This window comes from Eschrichtius robustus, chromosome 2, assembly GCF_028021215.1.
Source record: "Eschrichtius robustus isolate mEscRob2 chromosome 2, mEscRob2.pri, whole genome shotgun sequence".
NCBI lineage: Eukaryota > Metazoa > Chordata > Mammalia > Artiodactyla > Eschrichtiidae > Eschrichtius > Eschrichtius robustus.
The window spans coordinates 161,674,732-161,694,998 of record NC_090825.1 but is presented as its reverse complement, the minus strand read 5'-3'; the positions used below and the strand labels follow the sequence as shown (position 1 = coordinate 161,694,998).

At 40.9% G+C, this 20,267-nt stretch overlaps 1 protein-coding gene across 1 annotated transcript in view; it reads left to right on the top strand.

Annotated features, from left to right (window-relative positions):
• Positions 1 to 7,359: 7,359 nt before the first annotated feature.
• The window catches only part of LOC137758999 (zinc finger protein 845-like), a 46,816-nt gene continuing 33,908 nt past the window's right edge, over positions 7,360 to 20,267 (top strand). The window contains exons 1-3 of the mRNA XM_068534930.1: positions 7,360 to 7,422; positions 10,187 to 10,282; positions 19,204 to 19,293. The gene's annotated coding sequence lies outside the window, so the exon portion shown is untranslated. The remainder of the gene's footprint in view (positions 7,423 to 10,186; positions 10,283 to 19,203; positions 19,294 to 20,267) is intronic.

The following is a 20,267-nucleotide window of genomic DNA, read 5'->3' as shown; positions in this document are numbered from 1 at the left end:
AGCCATTTCTAAGAACAGATCCTGCCAAAATAACAGCAGAAGCCACCGTGGGGCCCCTTAGTAAAACAGGGCAAGAGCTCCATGACCCCAACTAGGTGGGGTCTACGAGCCCCTTGCCAGCCTGACGAAGCTACAGAAGACAGAACATAGTCCCTCATCCTCCCAATAAAGATTTCTTGGGGTTCATGTCTCAGGTGGGATTTGAAATGGAAGATAGATGGGCCCCTGGGCCGGACAGCTGGTGTTTGTCAAATGGAGCAAAACTGAAGTTTTGTCCTAAGTCAGACAAGAAGGGCGCCCGTTTCCCTTCCTCCATTGATATGGAGGGAATGAACTAGCAGTGGGGAATTTGTTGCAGCAAAAATAGAAATGAGACTTTTCTGATAAACAAGGAAAACAAGCAACAGTGAACAGGCTGAGGAAACAACGTAAACAGGCCTGAAAGAGTTAAGCAATCTTGGTTATTCTTTAGCTGTTACTACTAATGAACACTTGTAGCTAGACTTGTACTTCACAAAGCTAAACAAAGCTAATTACTCTGATTCCATATGAATTGTTCCCTGCCTCTAGCATTTACTCTCGTTGCATCCTCTTGTAGCAAATCACCCCTTGTAGCTGTTTACATTTAAGAAAAAAAGTCGCAGGCCATAACCCAGAGATGAACGGACCCAATTACCAGGTTGCCTGACGCCAGCAGTGACTGTTTTAAAATACTGCAAGAAGAAGAATGCAAGACCTTCACCACTTTGATCCTTACCACTTATCCTGGTCTGCGAGTTCCACCTATAAGACACCCTGTGATTCCCCAGGACAGGAGGGCACAGTTCTTGCGGCGCTAGCCTGCTGTGTCCTCCCTTCTGCCTGGCAGAAAAATAAAGCCATCTCTCTCTTCATCCAAAATCTCTGCCTCCGTGTTTCTGTTCGGCATCGGTGCACAGAGAAGCCGATATTTCGGCAGCATCAACACCTCGTCTCCAATTCATTGGCCTGTCTGCGACGAGCAGAGCGAGCTTGGACTCGGTAACAAGTGCAGGTGTAAGATATGTCTATTATTATAGAAAGTTTTATTGAACAGCACTGATTTAGAATCTACATTTCTTTACCATTCACCTTTAGATCTATAATCCACATACTATTGAAACTGAGTCCTCCTAAAATCGAGTTCCTCTGACAAATTTATGATTAACCTCTCTATCCAAAATGTTATTCCCTTTCTTATTCAACACCTGTTCCCCTCAAGATTGAAGAGTATCAAAGGAAAGGTGGGGGGCGGGAGTTGAAACTGAGCAGGCCCCTGTGGGGCCCTCCTGGGCCCAAAAGACTTTCTGTGTGCCCCATTTCTGGTTTGTAGGAAAAAGGTTTTCAGCCTCCTAGACCTTACCTGAGTTCCAAAGAGCATATTCAAGCATATTCAAATAGTTACTAATTAGGACAGTGAGAGAATGCAGAAAGAAACGGGAGTAGAGCATGGGTAGAGTAGAGTAGGGTCCTGGTTCCTCCTCAAGGTATATACATAACAATATGTCTCTGCGTTCTTCTACAGGAACTAGCCTCCCCACCCCCAGGTGGAGGATGGTAACTTCAGGCTGAGCACAAGCACATGGGCCCAGACTGGTTGGAACCAGGAGGTTGATGATTGAGATTCTTGGAACACCACCCCATTACCTCACCACCAACCAAATCAGAGGAAGGTTACACACCCTGCAGCCCTTCCCTCAAATTTTTCCTGTAAAAACTCTTCCTTGAAAACTATTGGGGAGTTTGGGCTTTTTGAGCACAAGTCACTTGTTCTCCTTGCTTGGCCCTTACAGTAAACCTTTCTCTGCTCCAAACTCCGATGTTTTGGTTTGTTTGGGCTCATTGTGTGTTGAACACACTAACTAGGGTTCGACAACACTATTAAGTTTGTGAATAAGATAAGGAAAGGATCAAGTTTTATTTTTTATTTTTTATATATATATATATACACGAAAAGGCAAGTAAAAGAATATTCATAGCGGCATTCTTCTTAATATCCAACAACTGGAAACAACCCAAATGTTTGATGGGATAAATCAATTATGATGTATTCACATAACAGAGTAATGGGCTGCAATATACAACAATATGAGTTTATCTCCAAATATAATGTTGAATGAAAGAAGCCAGACACAAGAGAATATATACTGTATACTGTAGTTATTTAAAGTTTTTAAAATGCAAAAATAATCTACAGTGTTAGAAGTCAAGATAGTGGTCATGTTAGCTAGGCAGCAGTAGGGAAAGGATAGAGTTAAACCAAAGTGTGATTTGTTTTGCAGAAACTATCAGTTAAATGGCAGAAACACACCATGTCCCAAAAAGGTTACAGTGCATTCCAGTCAACAAGATACCACAGTGCTAACAACCAAGAACCTGCTTGCTTGCAGTTTTTGGCAACCTAGTGTAACCTTTACCTCATTATAATGATCATGCCTACCCTTTCATGAATATGTGTGATGCCCCCAGGCATAAAACTTCCCCTGTCCAGCTGTTCATGGAGAGTTATGTCCCTGTCTCCTTACTTGTCAAAAATAATAAATGCTTCTGTTTTAATGGAAAGTACTTGGTGTGTTCATTGGCTATGCACCCCAAGGTGGGACCAATAGTGTCTAGTAACAGTCACCTTTGGGTAGAAGGGATGGGATAGTTGTTGGGAGGGCATGAGGGGAGTATTTGGAGTACTGAAAACATTCTATTTCCCTGGATGGCAGTTATATAGCTGGATGGTGGTTGTGTTAAGGAACCAAACTTTGGTCCACTAGCCTTTAGGCAGTAAACCAATGTACTATACTGGGTTGTGGTGAAGGAAAGTGCGGCGTTTACTGTAAGGCACCAGACAAGGAGTCTGGGACAGCTAGTGCTCAAAAAGTCCTAACTCCCGGATGGGTTTCAGCAAAACATTTTTAAAGGCAAGGTGAGGGAGGAGGAGTCCCAGGGTCTGTGATCAGTTCATGCACAATTCTCTGATTGGTTGATGGTGAGGTAACAGGGTGGTATCACTGGGGTTAACGTTATCAATCCTCAGGCACCAATAGGTCTGGTGGCAACATGCTCATGGTCATCAGGTAGTTAATTTCTTCCATTTGGAGGGGTTTTAGCATTTGCAAAACAACTCAGGAAATGTGCATCAGATACTATTATATAGGTACTTCAGAGAGGAGCTACAGCAGAGGATATACGGGAGGGGTCTGTCCCAGGAAGGTCCCATAGGTTCCTGCTTGGTTAGTTACATAGCAGTGTTAACTTGTGATGACTCATTAAGCAGTATGCTATTAAAGAATAGGGCTTTTTTTAAGGTAAAATTATGACTGTCATATAGATATAAAATGAACAGATTTTAAGTTAATTACTTAATTAACTAGTGAGGGAACAAACAAAAAGATACAAATGGTGCAAAACAGATACAGAACTGTTTTTTTGTGTGGGGGGTGGCTGGAGGGAAATCAGTTGTCCTTCCACCAGACAGTTTATTTGCCAGTGTACAGAAAAGAATAATTTGTATGGTTTTCAGCTGTCTACTGATATTTAAACTTACAAACTCTTAAAATAGCTCAAAGATAATGAAATGTTCGTACCTTATAGAATCAGATAACCTGGAAGGGCATGCGCTAGACACATAGTTTTCTCCTGCAGACACCAAATAATCTTTTTGGTCCATTTCACAGTCTTTTACAGAACTTAAGAGTTGTCAGTCTGTACATTATACTTCCATTTTTAAAAAGTTTATTAAAAAATAAAATTAAATAAAGGAAAATAGAGAGTTCTGTAACCCATGCATCAGCTTTCTCAGGTGTTCCCCAAGGCTACTCTAAATTCCTGAGACTTCCACACTGACCAACTTTCTTTAAAGCTTCAACCTCTTGCCACATGGCTGGCCTCTGTCTTACTTCCCTCTTCCCAATTCCCTCTCCAGAGACTAACTATCCAGATGTCTACTTGGTGGGGCAGGGGAAATTGACTGTAATGTTGATTGGGAAAGGAGATCTAAAGATCTGCCTCAAAGAGTTTTCTCCTTGCCCTCTTTATCTTTTTTTTATTCTAGCCTCCACCTTCAGTCCCTGTTCCAGAAGTATCTGGTATTACCACTCCTGTACTTTTGAGGTTTCTGAGATATAAAGTCAGACTGGCTTTCAGCTTTTTTTATAGCTGTCTGGGGATTTGGCATTTTTCAGGTTTGCCAAGAAAATAACAACCGTCTACTTTTCAGGTCCAAAATGTTGCTGATGTGTCCTTGCCTGATTTTTCCTGAACTTGTGAGTTAACTTTTCAAATAATACCTTAATTTTGGCTTTACTGGGTTTTGGAAGGGAACAAAATTTGATGTATTGTTGGAGAAAAAAGTATTATCCTACCTGTTAAAAAAAATTGTTCATGATATTTGTTAAAGAACAGTAAGGAAGAGTTTATTCAAGGGGGGCCGTTGTGATTGGGTATAGGGACCACTGCAATGGAATCTTGCAGTTGGGAAGAGGGACTGGGATCAATTCCAAATACAGCATAAGCAAGTAGGAGTTTATAGCCAATGAGCCAGGTGGGGGTGGTCAGAGAATAGATAATTACTAAGAGGAAACATCAGGGGTGAGGGGGGACCAAACTAATGGAATACTTGCTGAAAACAGACATCACCTGAGGCATGGTGGAGGAGGAATTACCAGATATCAAGAGTGATAAGATATGGAGGATATGGTATTCTGGCTAAACAGATTTAGTAGTATTCTTGCTAAAATTTGACAATGCAGAAACAAAAATGAGAACCCAACTCTTGAGGCCTAGTTGAAAAAGAGCTCAGAGGAGCCTGATTAGAGTGTGACCAGCCTAATCTCTAAATATTCCCTTTACCTAAATTTTTAAAAACTTTTCTGGTATTTTTAAAAATGTCTAATTGCATTGTTGTCAAAGAATGTGGTACTTATGATACCAGTTCTTTGAAATGTGTTGAGACTACTTTTATAGCCTAGCATAAGGTCATTTTTTTATAACCCTATGATTAAAAATTATTTTCATTAATTTGGGGATGCAATATTCTATGTGTTTGTCCATTAAGTAAAACTTGTTAATTTTGCTCTTCAGATATTCTATATCTTTAGTGACTTTTTTGGTGAGATTTTCTATCAATTACTGAGAAAGATAGTTTAAAAATAACTCAGTAGATTTGTCAGTTCTCTTTGTTCTGTCAATTTTTGCTTTATATATTTTGAAACTCCATTATTAAATACATAAAAGTTTATGAATATTTTCTTTTCTTGGTGAATTAACTCTTTTATTGTTATGTAATTACCTTTTCTACCTCTAGCGATGCTTTTTGCTTTAATGTGTGTGTGTGTGTGTGTGTGTGTGTGTGTGTTAGTAGCTACATTAACTTTCTGGGGTTAATATTTGCCAGGTATATCTTTTGCCAGTTTTCCACTTTCAAGGTTTGTGTATCCTTATGTTTTAGCATATAGCTTAGATTTATAAAAATGTAGTCTGACAGTATTTTTCTTTCAATTGGAAAGTTCGGTTCATGTGCATATGTAGTGATTACTAATAGACTTGACATTATTGCTATCATCTTCTTGTATATTTTTTATTTACCTGAATTTTTATGTTTGTGGGTTGTTGCGTTGTTGCGGGGGGGGGGGGCGGGTTGGTTTCTTTTGGTCCTTCTCCCTCTCCCTATTCTACATTCTCTGCCTACTTGTTGGGAAATTGCACGTTCTTATGTTGTGAGTTTTATCAAGGGCCATTTCTCCACCAAACCATGATGAATATGTTCATGCAGTTTCTGATGTACGAACGACCTTGTAGTCCTGGAACAACTGTCTGATTCAAAGTATTTGAATCGAAAAATACAGTGGTAGATTTTTACTTTGTTTGTTTGTTGCTATCTGAGTTACCTTCACTTGATTAAATGAAGTGTGAAGATTTTCATGTTTTTCAATATTTTGAAATAGTTCAAGCATCTCTCAAAAAGAAACAGAGTTGGACACTAGTTAAACACAGTAAAGACATATTTTATCCAGTACTATTGCAATAGGGGCTTCAGTAAAACTGAACCCAACTCCCAGTAGAGCAAAGACAGCTGGGGATTTACAGCTCCAACAAGCAGGGTAAAGGGGGTCAGTGGATGGAAAATTACTAAAAAGGAGAGAGCAAATTTGGGGGGATCCTTGCCAAAGGCTGGCCAAGGACTTAGACATCAAGAGTAGGGGATAAGGAATTTGATCAGATGTTAAGAATGGGGGATTCTACCTAAACTGACTTAGCAGTATTCTTGCTAAAACCGGGCTCCACAAGCCAAGGACAGGGCTCAATGAGGAGGCCTAGTAGAAAAGAAGACTCATAGGAACCTTCCTAAAGTTTGGTCAAAGGTGGAGTCTTTGTCATATCAACAGAAAGAGGCAGATGAAGGTACCGGTTATTTTTAGAAAAACAAATATTACAATCTAAGCTACCATATTGATCTGCCCCAAATGTCATGTACTTCTCCAAATTCCAGCGGCAGACCCAGATGTAACTGACAGCGCTGGCCACACATTTAATTAGCGATTTTGTCTGCATTCCTTTTTTTAAAAATTAATTTATTTTTGGCTTCCTTGGGTCTTCTTTGCTGCGCGCGGACTTTCTCTAGTTTGCGGTGATCAGGGGGCTACTCTTTGTTGTGGTGCTCGGGCTTCTCATTGCATTGGCTTCTCTTGCTGCAGAGCACAGGCTCTAGATGCGTGGGCTTCAGTAGTTGCAGCACGCAGGCTCAGTAGTTATGGCACACGGGCTTAGTTGCTCTGCCGCATGTGGGATCTTCCCGGACCAGGGCTCGAACCTGTGTGCCCTGCATTGGCAGGTGGATTCTTAACCACTGCGCCACCAGCCAAGCCCTTGTCTGCATTCTATACAGTGATAATTCTGAAGCAAATACGGCAGCACCTGTCACTGAGATAGGAAAGGAGGTACAGTAGCCACCATTCATGGAGTGCTCACTCTGCATCTGGTTTGTTAACTACCACATCTACTCAGTCTTCTGACAACTTTGCAAGGGACTCCTCTAGGCTCCCTTTATTTCAGAGGAGGAAAGTGAGGCTTAGCCAAGGCTGTCTGCCCCTTCTTCCCTACCCATGGGTTAGGAACCCACAGGTTCTAATGAGAGGTTTCTTTAGGGTTGCCGGGGTAAGATTACCGCGCAGTCAACTCCTGGCTTGGCAAGCCACAACCCCACCAAAATGAGGTAGCCATTCGGGGAGCCACCACCTTCCGTCCCGCTGGAACCGCCCGTCCCCCCACCACCCGAGGCCCGCGCCTGCGCACTCCTGACGCCCGCGCCGCGCCCCCGCAGCTTTGTGGGAAATGTAGTCCGGCTCCCCGGGGTGGAGATGCTAGGAGGGGCGGCATTGGTCCGCTGGTTGCTCTGGCTCCTGCTGGGAGAGGGTGAGTGCGGGGCCAAGGCGGGAGGCGCCGGGTCTGGCGGGCGCCGGAGGGCCTGGCGGGAGGAGTCCGGCACAGCCGGGCGAGGCTCCTTAGGGGCGGGGCGGGGCGGGCTGCAGATGGGCCGCGACCTCTCGGACCCTGCGCGGCGCCGGGCTTCTAGCTCCAGATGTTCCTCCTCTCGCCCCAGGGGCCCAGCCGGGTTGGGAACACCGAGAGCCTGAGGCGCCGGACGTGGTCCTTCCACCACCTGTCCCCCGAGTGGTGAGGGCAGGGGACCCGACGCGGCGGCCCCGGGTCCCAGGGGCAAGTGAGGGACCGAAGGGTCTGGAAGTCGCTCGGACCCTGGGTTCCTCCCCGTCGCGGGCTGTCCCCCGGACCCACCTCGGAGTTCTCGGGGGATGCTGGACCAGGGTGCGGGTCTCCGGGCTCCAGCACCTGCCCTTTGTGTAAACCGCATCTCGGGGACCGCCCTCTGATTTCCGATTCCTAAGGGTGATGGCGTGGGCTCCCCTTAACTCATCTCTCTGTAAGAATGGGGAGGCCAACCCTGTGCAGATTTCTACTTCAGGGAATCCTTTTCTTTCTTTTCTTCCTTTATTTATTTATTTAAAGCAGTTTTTCTCTTACCAAAAAAAAAAAAGTTCACTGTAGGACAACTAGAAGATTCAGAGGAGCAAAAAGGAAAAAATCATTTGAAAACTGTCAGAATCTGCATGTCGGCATGTATATACGTATAAACACAGAAACGCTTTGTTTTTAAGCAAATATATGGATATTAGTATTCTTTTCTCCATTTACTTCAAAAATGATTGCACAAGTCTTAAGCTCCGTGATTTTTTAATAAATATTTTTACCTGTGTAGTACCACTTAAGATGCAGAATAACCTTTTGTAAGTTTTGAAACTATCTACTTATACCAATTTTTAAGAACAGCTAAGTCTGCTTGTTAATGAATATGAGGAAAAGTATGTCTGTGCCATATTTAATCCTCTCTTTAGGCCTTTGTGTTCTTTCTCAGGGTTGTTGTGGGGTTTTTTGTTTGTTTGTTTAGTATTAGAAACAATATAGGCCATCTGGCTACATATATCTTTGCATTCTTGTCTCATTCTATAAATCTCTTCAAGTGAAATTTCTAGATCATACTGTAAGGCTTTTGATACCTCCTGTCCTGTTTTCTCTAGAAAAGTAGTAGTTTATAAACATTGCAAGGTAAGGGTGCCTGATTAACCCACAGCAAGTCTGAGTGTTACTATTCTCTAACTTTCTGAGAGGTGCAAACAATAGGGTTGTTTAGATTTGCATATTGAAAACTAGTGAATATTTTTATGCAGTTTGCATTGTTTTTAAATTGTGTCTGATACACAAGTATATTTCCAATTTCTATGCAGAAATGTTACATTTTCATATGTTCAGATGTGCAAACCTTCCCTTCATGTTTGGGTCTTTGACATCATTGTTAGGGGGTCTTCTATTCCATATGTCACAAAATGTTCATCTTCATTTTCTTATAGTACTTTAGTTTCACTTTATATGCAAATTTTTATTCTTTTCCAAATGGTAAGTCCTTGTTCCAAGTTACTGAATCATTCATCCTTTCTTCATTGATGTGAAATGTCACTTTTTTCATATCCTGAATTCTTATATATAAATTTTTTTTCTGAACTGATTGCGTTGGTAGGATTTTAATTTGTTCTATTCACCCTTTTCCCTGTTAGACTATAACATCCGCGAGGGTAGAGAGTTTATCTATTTTGTTTACAGCTGTATTCATCCCTTGCCCTAAGAATGGTGCCTGGTACACAGTAGGTGGTCAACAATATATCTGGTGAATGAGTGACACTATACAGTAACACTATGTTCTAATTATCATAGCTTTATAATATCTGGAAGGCAAATTCTCACATCCATTGTTATACAACACAATTAACTTTTTAAAAAAAATCATCTTTTCCATAATTAACTTTACAAGATTATTATTTAGCTGTAACTTGGTTGGGAATATGTTAAGTTTATAAATTAATTTCAAAGAAGTGACAACTTAGGATACTGTGACATCCTATCCAGGAGTATGGTATGTCTCTCTCTGTTCAGCTTTCTTTATATATCTAAATAAGCTTAATAAATAAAAAGTACAGTTTTCTCTACATTAATACTATACACTTTTTATTTGGCTTATCTGTAGGTATTATATTGTCGATGAGAAAAGATATTCACAACCTAAAAGTTGAGAGTTATGTTTTATTCGGCAGGAATTTTTAGGACTTCAGGCCCAGGAGGCAGCATCTCAAGTAACCCTGAGAGAACTGCCCCAAGGTGGTGGGGGTGGGGGCAGGATATATAGGAGTTTTGCAACAAAGGGCAGGTAGTCTGACCGTCAGAAGATTATGGTTAATTAAAGAAAACCAGATATCTCAAGTTGAGGAATTTAGCACTTTTCTATGTATGGGAAGATGTAAGAGTCTGGGTTCACTGAAATCATTCCTTTGATATGCACCTCAGCTATCTGGGGCCAGTATCCTGTGTTTTCACATCCTGAGTTTCCTCAGGGCTCACTGTGGGGAGTGGCTGCAGTCTGATGGCTGCTAGATGACAGGTATTCTCTTCCTTTCTAAGTTCCCTCAGGGCTCACCAGCTCGCTGGTGGTGGCTGCAATTGCTGATGACTGTGACATCCTTTGTTTACTGATATGGCAGGCAGTATTCCATTTCTCAATATTTTTTGTTGTTGCTGGAGCCTTGTTTCTCACATCTTTTCCTTCCCTCAGCTCTGCCTCCTCTGATCCTGCCCATCCCCTGGGAAGGACACCACAGGAAGGAAGGAGAAGGCAATGGCTGCTGGGCCTCTACTACTGGGAGTTCAGGTGAGCTCATTTTTCTCTCTTAAACCTCTCCCTTACTCCTTGTTCCTATACTGTAGGTGGGCCTCACCACAGAAAACAGGGCCATTGAGATCTCTGAATGTTGGATGTTTTCCACAAAACTCCCCCTCAGCGTCCCTCAGCTAGGTTCTCAGCTTCCAGTTCCTTATTCAGCTGGATGCCTTGGCCTGCTGAGCTGTTGGTATTGTCCAAGTGTCAGAATAGGAACAAAAATCATGTGAGAGATGGTCCTGGTGCTTATAGGGCTATGGACTTTCAGGGAACATAAAAGAGGTCACATCTCTACAAGGAACAGTCATGATGATTGCACACGTATATGATAATAAGAACAAGTGTGGTTAGGTACCCACATTGTCAGTGTTCCAAGACCTGGAAAGAGAGAAGATCAGTGTGGTGACCAGAAGTAGGGTTGGGTAGGGATACCTGGACAGGATTTGCTGTAATGGAGTCAGAGTGTCCCAAGTTTAAATTCCGACTACCATTTAATAGCTGCACTGTCTTGGACGAGTGACTTGACTTCCCTTGAAGCATCAGTTCCTCATGTGATTATAGAAATAACAGCATTAACTGAGTGTTTGCCACATACTTGACATTGATAAGAATTTCACTGGACTTATTTCATTTAATAATACCTACTTCATAAGTTTGTTGAAAGTTCAAATGAAATAATGTAAGTAAAAAGAGCCCAGCTTTGGTTCCTGGAATGTTGAAGGTACTAGCTCAGCGGTAGGCATTCTTAGCGCTATTCCAGCCACTAACTTGGTGTTTTAGAGTTTGTCGACTGAAAAAACATGCACAACATGAGGGCTGTGAGTTAAGTTTTATTTGGGGCAAATTGAGGACTATAGCCTGGGAGACAGCATTTCAGATAGCTCTGAGAAACTGATCCAAAGAAGCAGGGGGGATGGTCAGTATATATGTGATTTTGGTGAGGGGGGGCGGTGCATGCAATCAAGCACACATTTTTTTTTTTTGCAGAAGGTTTCTGCTAGTCTCATGAAGGTTACTGCTAGTCACGAGGAGCAGACGTCACCATGAAGGATTTTAGTGCTTTTCTAGATGTGAGGAGGTATAAGAATTGGGCTCATAAAATTGTCTCTTGAAAAATATCTAACTATCTGAAGACCTGTTCTGCCAGTTTTTCCCAGAGCAGAGTGCTGATCTCCACCCTGAACTCCTTTCAGGGGATGTTGAAAGTCAGCAGCTGTAGCAGCTCGTAATTTGATCCTTGTAGAGGTAGATGTAGATAGCAAGTGCCAATTTGTAGGTGACAAGTTTTAGAGGTGGAGCGAAGGTAGAAGGGACTGGAAGGGAGAGGGAATCAGATACAGTTTGGGGTCAAGTACCAGGAAGGAGGAGTTTGTGTGTTTGGTGGGGTGGTAGGCATGGGAGTAGAGGAGGAGTCAGAGGAATTTAAATAAGGGAGTTGGCATGATAAGAGCTTTTCTAAGAAGAAGAAGTGTTGGACCTCCCTGGTGGCGCAGTGGTTGAGAATCTGCCCGCCAATGCGGGGGACACGGGTTCAATCTCTGGTCCAGGAAGATCCCACATGCTGCGGAGCAACTAGGCACGTGCACCACAGCTACTGAGCCTGCCCTCTAGAGCCCGTGAGCCACAACTACCAAACCCGAGCACCACAACTTCTGAGCCTGTCTGCTGCAACTACTGAAGCCCACGTGCCTAGAGCCCCTGCTCCGCAACAAGAGAAGCCACTGCGATGAGAAACCCACGCCCCACTCACTGCAACTAGAGAAAGCCCGCACGCTGCAACAAAGACCCCGCGCAACCAAAAAAAAAAAAAAAAAAAAAAAAGAAGAAGAAGCAGTGTCTGTCAGCTAGAGGAAATCATAGAGGAAAAAAAGTGAGTAAGGAGCCTAGGGTTTTTTTGCCCTGTGAGATTGCTTGAAAATGGAACCTGCTAGTTTTTGCTAGAACCTGGAGTTGTTCCTTCTCTGGAAAAGGAAATAAGACATCAGGGGCACTTTACCCAGGAAACCTTAAGTTCTTGGGTTTTTTTTGTTTTTGCTTTTCTTTTTAGGGTTAGGTTTACTTAACTTTGTCTGCCGTCCCAAAGGACTTGTGGTTTTTCTTTATTCATAAGATCATGTGTTAGGATTCTCTTAAATATGGCACTTGGTTATTTACAAGAGGAACCAGTTTAAAGGCTTCATGAAGAAAAGCATTAACTGTTGTGATTTTTTAAAAAATTATCTATTTATTTTTGGCTGCATTGGGTCTTCGTTGCTGCATGCGGGCTTTTCTCTAGTTGTGAGCGGGGGCTACTCTTCGTTGTGGTGCACGGACTTCTCATTATAGTGGCTTCTCTTGTTGAGGAGCACGGGCTTTAGGCGCACAGGCTCAGTAGTTGTGGCACACAGGCTTAGTTGCTCCATGACATGTGGAATCTTCCCAGACCAGGGCTTGAACCCGTGTCGCCTGCATTGGCAGGCGGATTCTTAACCACTGTACCAACCACCAGGGAAGTCCAACTGTTGTGATTTCTATTTGTACTACTTTCTCTTCTCAGTGTTATCAAGCTCAGTTTTAAAAGGCAACATAACTCACAAAAATAGGTATCAGAGAGAGGGAGTTTCTGGAAGAGGGGAAGGTTTAAGAGGGGAGCACTCAGAAAATTTTGGTTGATGAAGGTTGTGGTTTGGTTGTCAATAGCCTTGATTTTATTTTATTTAGTTAAAATAGTACTAACTAAATTTTTAAATCAGCTTTATTTTTCAGGTATAATTTACATAAAATAACCCACTTAAAGCATATAATTCATTGAGTTTTGACAAATTTATGCACCAACATCATCACCACCCCAGTCAAGCTATAGAACATTTTTATCACCCCAGAAAGTATCCTCATACCCTTCCTATCCACGATCCCCATCCCAGGCAAACACTGATTTGATTTCTGAATACTTCAGTATGTGTTTCCTAAAAATAAGGACCCTGGTTTTTTTTTTGTAAAAAAAGGTACATGTTTATTTTTCACTCAGGCATAAGCAAAGCAAGGTCATTCCTGGGAGAGGGGCATGACCCACCAGCAAAAGTGCTGTCATAGTGTCAGAGGGTGGGAATGGTGATAGCTTGAGGCCTGCAGTAAAAATATATATAGTGTAAGGGCTGTGCTGAGCCCCACCCAGGGAATGCAGTGGAGAATATATTGGCCATTATTAACTTGACAAATATTTAACAGTTTAGCCAAAAGGCATTTGCTGAGCAAAGGACCCTGTTTTACATAACCAAAATATAATTATCAAAATGAGGAAACTTACTTTGATACACTACTGTTAACTAATCTGCAGACCTTACTCCTAATTTGCCACAAATGTCCTTTATCTGGTCCAGGAACTAATCCAGATCACATCTGGCATTTAGCTGTCCTGTCTCCTTAGTCTCCCTTAATCTGGAACAGTTCTCAGTCTTTGTCTTTGATGACTTTTGACACTTTCGAAGAGTACAGTGATTGATTTAGGAGGTATCAGTGCAGCGTTAGAGCTGTATTCCTTTTTTCATCTTTACTAATATTTTCATCTTTCCTACATTGGCCAGTGATGTGCCTGTGAATTGCCCGAGTATGACTTGTGTTTGCCTTTAAATTTTATCTTCCTTTTCTGAATATAAATATTAGGCATATAGTTCTAAAAAAAAAATTAAGGCCATAAGATATATTTCTAGGTCTCAGATCCTCAAAAATAACTATGGATGTACATTCTTCTAGCCTTTTAAGATAGCTTTTTATATCCTTTGCCCCTTTTTATATTGAGTTGTTTATATATAAAAGAAGCCTTTTATATAATGTGGATATTAGTCCTTTCCCATAAATTGTCATTCCTGTTCCCTGTCATTTTTCTTCTAAAATTTTTTATAATCTTCTACAAGTAAGTTTTGAAGTTTTATGCAGTTAACTTTCCTTTTCCCTTGTGTGGCTTTGGAATCATTGCTATGAAAGGCTTTCTGTACCCTAAGATTATAGAAATACTTTTCTACATTTTTTATTAGTTTTATCATTTTAAATTTGGATTCTTGAGCTATCTGGAATTTATTGTATATATGTGAGGTTGTATTCTAACTTCATTTAACATGGTGTGGTGAGGCATTTCATCATCCATCCTTTCATTAAACAGATTTTTAGCACCTCCCTACCATGTGCTAAGCAGCGTTCTAGGTGCTGGGAAGGTAGCAGTGAATGAAACAGGCAAAGCCCCTTCCTCCTGGATCTTCTCTTCTGGAAAGAGGAGGCAGCAGTGAAGAAGAAATACTACTGAGGACGAGGTTACGTGTGATGGCCACGCAGCAGGGTGGCCTGGCTGAGTGTGACGGGGCACCTTTGAGGAGATGGCATTCAAACTGTTGTAAATCTGTTGAAATAATCTATTGAATAATCTGCTTATTCTCCATAGATATGAAATGCTACCTTTAAAATATACTAAATTTATATGTGTATATAAGATGTTCACATATAATATATTCACACACATACATACACGCATGAGTTTATTTTTCTGGATTCTGTTCTATTGCTCTATTTCTACTATAGTAACACACTATTTGTTTTAGAATTTATTTTGTTATCTTATAAAGAAAATCCACCCCCCCCCCTTGTTTTTCTTTTCAAAATTTTGGTTACTGTACTGTTCTTATACATTTATCCTTAGGGTCAAATTTTGTTAACTATAATCAAGTTCTAACAGAAACCGTTAAAAAGAAAAAATATGCAATTTGGATTTGGATTCATTAAATCTGTATCAATTTGAGGAAGATTACCATATTCACAATGTTTATTCTTCCTATTGAGTAAAAAACTTACCCTTCATTTTATTTGGATCTTTCATTATGGGTTTTGTTAACTTTGATCATGAGGCTCTTGCTTATTCCTAGTAAGTATATTCTGAGGTGTTTCATTTTTGTTGCACTGTGATTGTGATTTATCCATGATTGTGACTTTGTTAAAAAAAAAAGAAGAAGAAATTGGGTTGCTAAGAATTATATTTGAAGACACTTTGCCATTGTGGTGCCTAAAACTTCATCACTATCATATCTTCTTTATAAAGTATACTTTCATTATTAAAATATCCCTATTTATTCCATTTGATAATTCATCTTTTTAAAGAATAACAATATCAAAAAAGCCTGTGTTTTAGGTTTAAGAAAACCTCTGCATAAAGGAGATAAACCCATGAAGCTGCTTATTTCAAGCACCCTGAGTTATCCCGTGCTTAATGTAGTGCTGGGGAGAAAAAACCCATAATAAGTGGAAAGGGGAAAGGCAGAAAACATTTTAAGGGATTAACAACAAATACATTTTATGAACGATACAGTTAAGTTTCACTTCAGCCTTTTAAAATGCCTTTCTGTACTAATCTACCCAGGGCTCCATAGTACGTTACATAGTAGGGACAAGCTCTGCAGCACGAGGGCTGGAGGTTGGGGGTGGGTAGGTTCTGCACTTAAGGGAATCTAGTGAATAGAAGAATCTAGGGAAGTGGGGAAGACCAGCATATAGCCCACAGGAGTCTGAGTTTGGGCTTTTAATTTTGCCCAATATGTTCAGCTAAAAAGGCGATTGCCTTGTAATTAATTTATTGAAAGTAGATTAATTTTTGGAAAGAGAGTGTCATATTTCTGATCTGTTATGTTTTTCAGAAAGAAGGGGCTTATGTTTTGTTTCCACGTATATTCTACCTTATCTGATATTGATATGGTCTCCTCCATGCCTTTTTGTTTGTTTGCTTTTGCCTGCTATATCTTGTCTCTATCACCACCCCTTTTTAACAGTTTTTTGGTTTGTGTTTTAGGTGTATCTCTTGTATGTGCCATATAATTGTATTTTAAACCAATTTTACAGTTTTTGTCTATTAATAGATAAAGTCAACCCATTTACATTTGTTGTTATACATGTATCAAGTCTTTTTCTGGTTATTTAATGATTTGTCCTTATTATGCTTTCTTGTTTCCTTTCTTCTCCTTTCTTTAAATTTTTGAACTGATGATTTTTCTTGTTTTCTTTTCTTCCTTTCATAAAATGAAAATTCTGCCATGTATTTATATCCTGCTAGTAGCTACTTTTACTTTTCTTGACACTCTTTGTCAGTGATTTTTAACATTTTTTTGTTATTTTGATATATTGATTTAAAAGTATTAGGAGAAAATAATGAGGTAGAAAGATATATAATACATTCTGTGCCTCAGGGTTGACACTTTTTCTGGAGTTCATAGCCAGTAGGATGTAAAATACACAACTTGCTTGGAAATTGGTTTCATTCCATCTCTGGTCTCTCCAGTCCTTTTCTTTCCGCTAACTTTCTCCCCTTTGCCTATTCACATATTACAATGCTCTCTGTCCTTAAACAAAAACCTTTTCCATTGCTTTATTTACACAACTTATTCCTTACTTCTTTTCATACAGTGTTATCTCACATCTTCACAAAAAGTTTGAAGTAATTTCATCTGACTGCTTCTGATTCCTTATCTTATCTTCCTTATCTTCTTCACTGTAAGCTGACTTCTTCCTTCACGACTCTTCTAAAATTAGCTAATTTTCGAATCAGCAGATTCTTTTCAATCATCATTCTGTTTGACCCACCCAGCTTCTGATAGTGTTGACTAGTCCCTCCTCTTTGAAACCCTCTTTCTCCTGAGCTTCAATCCTGAGTCTCCTTCCATCTCCCTTTCTGTCTTTCTCTCGCTCTTCCTCTTGCTGAGGATTGCTAGGGTCTTTTCTTGGCCTTCTCCTCACAACATGAGGAGTTGGATGGCCTTGGGTTCAAGCTGTATGATCTTGGAGAGGTTATTTAACCTTTTTGTTCCTCAGATTCCTCATCTGTAAAATGATGACTTTAATTCTGTCACTTTAGCAGGTTGTCCTTTGGATTAAATGAGCTGAGGCATATGAACCTCCTATTAGTACAAAACTGAGTACAACGTGAGTTATCATTTATGGTAACTGCCACTCAGTTAGTGTTCCCTCCTTGTATTAGTTAGGGTTCTCCAGAGAAACAGAACCAATAGGATATATGTAGATATACAGAAAGAGATTATGAGGAATTGGCTCACACAATTATGCAGGACGAAGAGTCCCCATGATCTGCCATCTACACTCATAGGGCCCAGGAAAGCCAGTGCTGCAGTCCCACTCCAAACCCGGAGGCCTGAGATCCAGGGACTGATGGTGTTAAGTCCTGGTCTGAGTCTGAAGGCTCAAGAGGTAGAAGCATTTATGTCTAAGGGCAGGAGAAGATGGCTGTCTCAACTCAAGCAGAGAGAGCAAATTCGCCTTTCCTCAGCCTTTTTGTTCTATTTGGGCCCTCAGCAGATTGGATGATGCCCTCCCACCTCTTCTTTGTTCAGTCTACTGATTCAAATGGGAGAACTCTCACAGAAATACCCAGAAATAATGCTTTACCAACTCTCCGGGCATACCTTAGCCCAGTCAAGTTGACACATGAAATTAACCATTATACGCATCAAATAGATAGTGAATGCTTACAGAGTTTTATTTCCTAGTCTAAGGGCTAGAAAACAAAGCTCAAATGGGCTTATAAATTTGAAATGCCATTTTCAAGTCAAGCTGGGTGTTTTGTTGGTTGTCTCATAGACCAACCACAGTCTAGATTTATCCTCTTTGCACATGCTTTCCCCACATTAATTGGAATTCCCACCCAGTGATTGTAAAGCCTAAAATTTCACGTGCTGCTTCTACAACTCTGAGCCTTAGGGAGCTCCAAAGACCTCGTTGTGAGTTCCCCTGCTCTCCCCAGATAGGCCCCCACCCACTGCTAAATTCTCCACACCCAACTAGCTCCCCTGTCAGCCTGGCCAGGTACACCCCTCCTAATCCTCAACCTAATGGTTTTCATCTCCCTAGCAGCCCACGAAAGTGTTCAAACAAGCCAGTCACATCTTCCCGTGGGAACCAAGGGTCACCTCAGCCTCCTGTCAGTACCAAGTCTGCCTCCCACAACGCCTGCGGTTCACTGTGCCTGAGTACAGGCCCCGAGCGGTCTTGCATGGTGTGGGGTTGTGAGGCCAACTTGTGACTAATGAACTCCTGTCAGGCTCATCTGTCCAGTGCTGGGTGTGATATATTTGGTCACCGTGTGCTATTTAGGGTGGGGAATCCCTCCTTCATCAATGGAGTGAATAGGATACAATCAGAACACCACCTACTCTTCTCCAGTGCTAATCTAGAGCAGCCTTCACTATCCTTCCCTATGACTCCTTGTACCTCCTCTTCCTGTCCTTAAATGTCAAAGCACTTTCTATATTTGTCTCTGATTATTTCATGATAATGTCTGTTTTTGTTGCAGATGTTTAGTTTCTTTTGGAGGGTAATATTTTTCTCTTACAGATCTCTTTCTTCTGTCCCTTCTAATGCTTGTTTTTTTGGGTTTTGTTTTTTAATTTCCTTAGAGGGTGTTATTGGCATAATCCTTTGTTCAGTAGAAATTTATAGTTTCAGGAATCAGTGACATTCAAGGATGTGTCTGTAGATCTCACCTGGGAGGAGTGGGTCCAATCTAAATTCTGCTCAGAGGAACTTGTATGGGAAAGTGATGCTGGGAAACTACAGTAACCTGGTTTCGCTGGGTAAGGACTTCTCGTAACTCAAAACCTACCTATTGCCATCTTTCCCACTATTGACATCTTGTACAGCCTCTGAAATTTGTGAATTTGGACTTGAAATCCTGATACTACAGGACATTGTTTTAGGGTAGTCCCTTAGTGTCCTGTCTTTCAAGGTGAAAGGCCTTTTCTATAGAGAATGGAAAAATGGGAAATCTCAGAAGCCACACCTTCCTTTGTTACAGAAGCCCTGAAGAGGAAGGGATAAGACATATGCTGGGAGTGGTTTTTATACTCAGTTCAGAAGTCAAATTTAGTGTTTCTCCTCCCGAGCAGGGCATCAGCTTTCCAAACCAAATGTGATATCTCAGCTGGATTGAGAACTGAGCCTGATGACAAAAGAACATCCAGGGTGCATTTCCCCAGGTAAGGATCTGGCTGCAAGAACTTGTTCCATGAGTGTCACCTTGGGGAGAAACCACTTCAGAGGTCCCTGGGTCTCTTGAGACCTGTACCATTTGCTGTGTGTTTCTCAAATGCCTCTGCATTGTTGATGTCACTCATCCTGCCGAGGTCTTGCATGTGTCCTTACCTCAGTGGGAGGTAATATCGTATGAGGATTAAATGAGTTACTACATTTGTGACTCCTTTAAATTGCCTGGAACATACTGAACATTCAGTAAATGTCAGCAGTTATTATTTCCTCTTCTGTCATCTGTGCTTTCTGTTCTTTTTCTTTCTTTCTTTCTTTTTTTTTTTTTTTGTGGCCATGCTGCATGGCTTATGGGATCTTAGTTCCCTGACCAGGTATCCAACCCGGGCCCTCGGCAGTGAGAGCGAGGAGTCCTAACCACTGGACCACCAGGGACTTCCCTCATCTGTACTTTCAATCCCTGTCTTTCTATCCCCCTCTACTTTATTCTCTTTATTTTCTTTTGTGAATCTTTCTTCTCAGCCATTACCTATATCCATAGCTTCCTTTCCATTATTCATTTAAACATCTGTCAGCTTTTTAAAAGGAAACTAACATTTCTCCTCCTCTGAATTATATAGATGTTTTATACAGTCTTCATTTAAAAACAAATGACAAGTGAGTTTAGCCCTGTTCTTTTTACTAGTAACCTTACATTTTATGTATTTCCTTTCTCATTCCTAAATTTTTAATCTGAATCTACTACTTATTTAATCCCATTCTCCTCTAAGCATTTAATGCTTCGTAATCTTTGTTATCTGCCTACTAATCCCCCTCACAACTGAAATTTCTTTATTAGATGTTATCATGACTTTTCTCTGAAAAAATGCATTTTACACCTTTATCTTTTCTACTCATGTGAAAGTGTTGATCACTTCTTTTCATACACTGTTTAAAGAGTTAGGCATATATTTTTTGATCTCTGGAT